Below are 8,404 nucleotides of genomic sequence, written 5' to 3'. Positions count from 1 at the left end.
GAACCCGGGTCCTCTGCAAGAGCAGTCAGTGCTCTTAACTGCTGAGCCATCTCTCCAGCCCCAACTTCTTTACTTTTTAATATACTTTGCTAATAGACATTTTTCAGGTAAGCAAAATCCGAGCTAGTTCTCTAAGAGCAACCAGCCCCCTAATGAAATTCCATAGGGCGTTTTCAGACTGAAGGTCAAGGACTCCAAGAAACATAAAAGAACAAAGATGCTCAGGGGGCATTCAGAGAATAAGCAAACTCTGTTCCTCTTTCTGGAATCAAAGATCTAGGAAGGAAAGTCAGTGGGCTGAAAGATGCATGAATCTAGGTTTCCACCTGTGATACTTAACATTGATTAACAAGCTCGACAAGATGAAGAATCACAAACCACTGGGAATGTCTGTGAAGGATTGCCTTGATTGTTGATGTAGGAAGGCCCAGACCACTTTGGGTGGCACCATGCAGGTGGTCCTCGGCTGTATAAGAAAGCTAAGCATGAGCCTGTGAGTGAGCCAGCAAACATCACTCTCCGTAGTTTCTGCTTGAGTTCCTGCCCTGACTTCCCTCAGTGACGGACTGTGATCTGGAAGTGTAAACCTTTTCCTGCCCTAAATCTGTGTTTTACCACAGCAACGGAAAATGAACTAGAACACCAGGAGAAAGCTAGGAGCAAAGAGAGAGATGGAGCCCGGCAGTCTCAGAGGGTGCAGGTGGGTGACATTAAAACCACCTAGAGTCTGGTGGTTACCAAGCAATGCCATTGCATCTAAGGTTCAAAAAGTCACAGGACACATAAACAAGGGGGTCTTAAGGAAAAGAGAGGGGAATCCTGATTGCCAGGAATTAAAGTGTGAATGAAAAGGAAACAGAAGCAAAAGCTTCTCTCTCCTTGCAAACCTATCCAAGACCTAGCTCAAATCCTCCAAATCTGGATTTCTGGTTACTCCCCTCCCAAGACTGCCTCTCCCCTAGGCTTCCTTGGGTCCACAAATGGCCTTGCTACTGAGCAGCTGAAGCCAGAATACAGGAGTGACTACCGATTTTCCCCTTACTTTCCCCGGCTAGCACTTCCTGTTGGTTCCAGTCCAGTGGGGTGATAGTCTGTTTTCCATGGCTGTAATAAAATTCCTGAGGAGAGAGAATGATGAAATGTGTGTAGTTTACAGTTTGTGAGGCTGAAAGTCCAAACAGCCTCTCCTGGCCTGGTGAGAGTCACCTGGGTGGTGTCACACCATGGCAGATGGCAGCGTGGTAGGCGCTCTTGTGAAGAGAGATCCTGAAGTGAGAAGGGAAGTCAGAGATTTGAGAATAGCCAGGTTTGTTCCTTCATCATAACTCATTCTCACAGTACAAACGGAGGTCCTGTGGGAACTGCTTTTTTTCTTTTGGGGAGCCATACTACCCAATGATAAATCACTTCCCAGTCTCGGGGTCTCACTTCCCAACACCATCCCACTCAGGACCAAGCTTCCAATACATGAGCCCTTGGGGAACAAACGACTTGTAAACCATAGAAACAGCAGCCTGCGTCTGACCATTCACACTGTTCCTGTCTCAGTCCAGGGTCACCATCATCCCTCCCTAAGCCACTGCTAATGGTACAGGGTGAAGCAATGCTTCCACTCAATTCTAGGTGTGACCATCCTATGGCACACAGCCCACATGCATTCCAGGACAGCTGTGGATGTGGCCCAACACATTCTGTAGATCAGAATGTCATGACACAATGTCAAAGGCTGGACACCCCTTCCCTAAGCTCATCTCCCTGGTGTGACCTTTGAGGGGTGTGACCTAAAACCCATTCAATAGCTCCCCATTGCAGAGAGACTAAAATATAAATTCCTGCCAAGTGTGATAGCACATGCCTTTAGTCCCAGCACTCTGAAGGCAGAGGCAGGCAGATTGTGAATTCAAGACCAACCTGGTCTCCATAGCCAGTTCCAGGCCAGCCAGTACTACATAGTGAGACCCTGTCTCAAAACAAACACAAAAATTAAGTTCCTAATCAGTGCCTTTAAGGTCCTCCACGGCCACTCGAGTTTAGTCCAACTTTTGTACTTTCTAGCTCTTGCCTCACCTTCATCAGCTGCACATACCCCAGCTCTCTGCCTGGCCCCAAAGTGCTCCAAACTCTTGCCCCTCAGAGCCTCTGCACTGGAGGGTTCTTCCTCCAAGTATGACCAAGTTGGCAGGTCAAAATTCCCTCTTCAGATGGCCTTTCCATGACCAAGCAAGGCAGGGCACCTTCCCTCACCTGAGATAATCCACCTCACATCACCAGGTAGCCTTTAAAAAGTGAATTATTTCACGGGGCTAGAGAGATGCCACAGCAGTTAAAAGCACTGGCTGCTCTTGTAGAGGACCTGGATTCAATTCCCAGCACCCACATGGTGGCTAACAACTACTGCCTATAACTCCATTTCCAGGGGATCCACCGATGCCGTCTTCTGACCTCCGAGGGCATTGCATGACACGGCTGCACTTACACACATGCAGGCAGTACACTCATACACATAAAATAGAAATAAAATATTAAAAATTATTTCTTTGTTATTTATGTGTATGTGTGTGTGCCTGCATGAGTCTACATGTACCTCACGCATGCAGGTGCTTGTGGGGCGTTGTAGTTCCTAGAGCTGGAGTGATAGGCAGTTGTGAGGTTCCTGATGTGCATTCTGGGAACCAAACACAGGTCCTCTGCAAGAGCATTACATGCTCTTAATGGCTGAGCATCTTTCCAGCCCCGACCCTGTTGTCTTCTGCATGTTGAACTTACTGCTACAAATTATCCTGCTCATTAATGGACTTATCTGTACATGTTCTTGTGTGTGCACATGCTCACACACACACACACACACACACACACACACACACACACACACACACACAAGCATGCACATCACTGTTAATTCCACAAGCACACAAACGACTTCCCTCTGTGATTTGCTGAAACTGGAATGTCCATTCCTGGACTCTACTTCAAACATAGAATTTTAAAAAGTGGTGAATGTCAAAGTGTTGTCAAGTAATACTGGATCCAGCAGAAGTCAGTCAGCATGACGTTCATACTTACAAAGACTCTCCAGCTACTCCTGATAGCCTGGGAGGAGTGAGAAAGGGGAATGCCAAACGACAGGCCGAATGGATGGGCGTGGATGCAGAAGGCAAAAGCAAAAGCAAAGGCACTATGATCAGTGTTTCAGTTAGCTTCCAACTGCTGTACTAACAGTGACCAAAACCAACCTGGGGAGGAAAGGGTTTCTTTGGCTTAGAGCTCACAGTCCCTCATCAAAGGAAGGCAAGTCGGGAACTCAGTGCAGGAACCTGGAGCACAGACCTTGGAGGAACGCTGCTTACTGGCCTGCTCCTCTGGCTGGTGCTCAGCCTGCTTTCTTAGCCAACACAGGCCCACCTGCCCAGGAGTGGCATTGCCCACAGTGGACTGGGCCCTCCCACATTACTCAACAATCAAGAAAATGCCCCAGGGTCACGACCACAGGCCAGTCCAATGGAGGCAATTCCCCAGTTGAGGCTCCCTCAACCCAAGTGTGTCAAGTTGATAACTAAAGTGACCAGCACAATCACTGGTCCCAGAAGGCATATTGGAAAGGGAGCCAGCTGGGTCCTCCCAGGGTAGCAGGTAGAATGGGATGGATTAGTAGATACGGCCAAGGCTCGAAAGCCACAAACAGCAGGGGAAACCGGTCCCGCAGGCACACGGATGATGCTGATGCAGGCAAAATGCCGCAGATCTGAACCGGAGATTTGAGATGAGCATGCTTGGTAGGCTGGTGAGGCGGAGAACTTGTCAGGCCAGAAGGGTCTAAGTACATCCCTCCCTTGAGACCTTCTCTCTGCTGCCACCACAGATGCTGCCTCTGGGTCAAGCTCTCAAGCAGTGTGGCTCAGCCTCTCCGGGTGGCTGTCTCGGCAAAGACAGGTGCACCTCTTCCTCTGGGTGACCCCACTGCATTATCATTGTGGCTAAAGATGTCAGTGAGGAGTCACTGAGTGTTCAGAGAATGGATAACATCAAGAAAATTTAATTCTTGAGTGCCTGCAAATTCCCTCTCCTTTCCCATAGCTAAGGATTTTTCCCCCATCTCCGTTAACAGGGTTATCAGCACTTGCGAGGGACAGGAAGAATGGGCTATGAATGGCAGACGAGCACTAAATCCCAGCCCAGACTTGATGACAGAGGAATAAAAAAAAAAAAAGAGTATAGGTAATTTCTCCTCCTGAATTATAGAGAGGGGGTAGGATTCAGTCTAGCTAGAGAAAGGGCACAGGTGGGCAGGCTGCCCACTTCTCTCAAGACTACTACTGAGGAAAAGGGCAAGGACAGAGGGACCTCCAGTTGGGGTTGCAAATGAAATGACAGGATGCCCAGTGTGTTTGTTAGCCTCCCGTGACTGTAACAAATGCCGGAGACCATAAGCTTATGAAGAAGAAAGGTTATTTTTGGATCATGGTTTGGGAAGTTCCCACCCATGACTAATTGGCCCTGTAATTTAGGGGCCTGTGACCCATCATGACAGAAGCATTGGGCAGAGGAAGTCCACTGACCTGGTGGAAGCTGGAAAGGGAAGAAAGAAGAGAGGAGGTCCCACAATCCCTTTTGAGGGTATATCCACAAAGACCTGTGACTACACACCTGACTCCACCTGTTCTTTTAAATATTTTTTCTTTTTTATTTTTATGTGTACGAGTGTATTGCCTGCATATGTACATGTGCACCCATGTCATGCTATGCCCAAGGTCAGAAGAGGGCATCAGATCCCCTGGAACTAAAGTTATGGATGGTTGTTAGCTGCCATGTGAGTGCTAGGATTTGAACCTGGGTCCTCTGCAAGAGCAACCGGTGCTCTTAACCACTGAGCCATCTCTCCAGCCCCCTGACTCCACCTCTTAAAGTTTCTATTGCTTCCCAATAATGCCAGATGGGGGAACAACCTATAACACAAAGGCACTTGGGAACATTTGTAATCCAAACTGTAGTTCCCTGCTGGATTTGAATTTCACATAAACAATTTCTCAGTATATGCCTCCGTGTAATAGTAACACTGTGATGGTTAATATCAACTTGACAGGATCTACGTTAATTCATTTGTGTGTGTGTGTGTGTGCACGTGCATCTGTGTGTCTGTGTATGCCTGAGTGTGTATGTGGGTATGTATGTGTTATGGTACATGTGTGGAGGTCAGAGGACAACTTGCAAGAGTCGGTTCTTTCCTTCCACCGTGTAGATCCCAGGATTCAAACTCAGATTGCAGGCTTGGTGGCAAGTGCCTTCACCCACAGATCCATCTTGCTGGCCCCTGACAGGATCCAGAATCACCCAGGACACAAGTCTCTGGACAAGCCTGTGGGAGATTAGGTTAGTGTCTGAGCTGGCTGTGAGGGATTACCTAGATTAGGTTAACTAAGGTGTGGACGCCTAGCTTAAGCAAAGGCAGAGCTATTCTGTGGGCTGGTGGTCTGGACTGAACAAAAAGGAGAAAGTGAGCTGAGCACCAGTATTTATCACTACTTCTTTAACTTACATTTAGGGCTAGAGAGATGGCTCAGAAGTTAAGAGCACTGGCTACTCTTACAGAAGACCAGGGTTCAGTTCCCAGCACCAACATGGCAGCTAACAATCACCCTGTAACTCCAGTTCTAGGGGATCTGGTGCTCTCTTCTGGCTGCCACGGATACTACATGCACATGGTACACTTACATGCATGCAGGCAAAACATTCATAAAATAAAAATTAAATTTTTTTTTATTTTATTGAGACAGGGTCTCCCTGTAGCCTCAGCTGGCCTGGAACTCACTATGTAGACCAGGCTGGCTTCCATCTCACAGAGATCCGCCTGGGATTAAAGGTGTGCACCACCAAGCCTGGCCCAAAAATAAATAAATTTTTAAATTTATATTTATATATGTATCTTGTGCATAAACATGTTTGCATGTGTGTGCCCAAGCACATAGAAATCAGAAAACAGCTTACATGAGTTGGTTCTCTCCTTCCATCTTTTAAAAAATATTTGATAAGCCAGGCGTGGTGGAACACGCCTTTAATTCCAGCACTCGGGAGGCAGAGGCAGGCGGATCTCTGTGAGTTCAAGGCCAGCCTGGTCTACACAGTGAGTTCCAGGACAGCTGGGGCTACGGGAGACCCTGTCTCAAAAAGACCAAAAAAAAATTTTTTTTATTATTTTTTATTTTATGTGTATGAGTGTATTCCCTGCATGTATGTAAGTGCACAGTGTCATGCAATGCCCACCACAGAAGTCAGAAGAAGGCATTGGATCCCCTGGGACTGGAATTACCAATGGTTGTAAGCCACCATGTGGGTGCTGGGAATCGAATCCTGGTCTTCTGCAAGAGCACTCAGTGCTCTTAACTGCTGAGCCATTTCTCCAGCCCCTCTCCTTCCATCTTGTAGGTTCCAGAGATCAAACTCAAAGTGTCAGGCTTGGCAGCAAGCACCTTTACCCACTGAGCTGTCTTGCTGGGCCACTCTCTGCTTCTGGATGATGAATGCCATGTGACCCACTGCCTCTTCAGGTTCCTGCTGTTATGACCTTGCTTGCCATGATGGACTTCACCCTGGAACTGTGTGCCAAAATAAGCGTTTTCTCCCTTAAATTGCTTTGGTATTTTATTGCAATGAGGAAAACAACAAATGCAAATACACGCCAACCTAATAATTATTGCATATCTGAAATATAATATAAGTAGACATCCTGTGCTTAATCTGGGCAGCCCTGTCTCCAAAATAAGGGAGAAGGGAGGATCTCAAAATGGGATTAGGGGGCTGGAGAGACAGCTCAGCAGTTAAGAGCACTGGCTCCTCTTATAGAGGACCTGGGTTCAATTCCCAGCACCCACATGGCAGCTAACAACTGTCCATAACTCCAGTTCCAGGGGATCCGACGCCCTTTTCTGACCTCTGTGGGCATTTCATGACACGGGTGCACTTACACACATGCAGGCAATACACATAAATAATACACATAAAATACACATAAAATAAAAATAATAAATAACAAAAGTAGGATTCGGTCATAAACAAAGGAAATTCCCCTAGTACCTCCAGAGAGCAGCTGTGCAGGGAGCCAAGACATTTTAGGGTCATTGTGAATATGAGTGAAAAGGGGAAGGGCCCTTAGATTTACTATTTGAAAATGAGAAGTGGAGCCGGGTGGTACACAATGGACTCTTAAGGCAAGAAGATCGGGAGTTCAAGGTCATCTTCTGCTACGTAGCGTATTCAAAGCTAGCCTGCGTTATGTAAGACCCTATCTCAAAAAAGTGTAAAGCTGTATAAGACGTTGCATTCCTTTAATCCCAACACTCAGGAGGCAGGAGTAGGCAGTTCTCTGTGAGTTTGAGGCCAGCCTAGTCTACATAGGGCGTTCAGTCTAGCCAGGGCTGCAGAGTGAGACCCTGTCTCAAAAAGATTAAATAAACCCAGGCATGGTAGCATTCACCTTTAATCCCAGTACTTGGGAGGCAGAGGCAGGCAGATCTCTGTGAGATGGAGGCCAGCCTGGTCTACGTAGTGAGTTTCAGGTGAGCTGTGACTACAGGGAGACTCTGTTTCAAAAGAAATTAAGTTCAAATTAAAAAAAATAATAGAAATGAGAGAATTCAACAACAGATGCATTATATATGTTCTATAATAAGCTCATAACATATGTGTGAATATATAAAATAAACACATGTATCTGTACTCACAAAAATGTATTACAAAAGTGTGTTGGGTTTTGATTTACCCCTAAAGATTGCTTGAAGGCTTTACACAAAATAAGGAAACCCAAGTGCCAGGTCCTGAGTGAAAGTGACTTTTGTCAGTCGGTCTGGCGCAAGAAGTGTGTTGGATGTGTGTTTTTAACTTATAAATTTGTACAGCGCTTGGTTTTTATTATTTTGCCCATCATGGATCTGGGTTTTTGGAGAACAGAAAGGAAAGCACTAACCTCTGAAATAAATACATTCCCCAGGCCTGTGGTATATGGAAGTTAGCTCTCCATTTATCACAGCCACTTTCCAAGCAGCCATAATACAAAATATCGTGGGCCGGAGAGAGGACAGGCACAGAACATCCCTGAGTCATTATTTATTTTGTCTGAGTGGTGATAAAAACCAGGTCATTCTCAATCAGAGAAACACAGACCTGGGTGTAGTGAAACATATGTTATGTTCCATTTATGTAACTTCTAGAAGCTGTGTTTGCCAAAGCAGAGGAGCAAAGGCAGAGAACTCCTCTGCTGAACTGAGCATTACAGCCCAGTTAATGCCTATAAACCAAAAAGAGAGAAATGTTTCAACATCGCAGCTTTTTTCTCCCCAGCTTCTCTGCATGAAATTCTCAAAGACCAGCACATGTCAGCACGCAGTTAAGTCCTAATCACAGCTCTGCAAAG

The sequence above is a fragment of the Nannospalax galili genome, unplaced genomic scaffold (assembly GCF_000622305.1).
Source record: "Nannospalax galili isolate Female #2095 unplaced genomic scaffold, S.galili_v1.0 scaffold1488, whole genome shotgun sequence".
NCBI lineage: Eukaryota > Metazoa > Chordata > Mammalia > Rodentia > Spalacidae > Nannospalax > Nannospalax galili.
Note: the sequence above shows the minus strand (reverse complement) of the source record.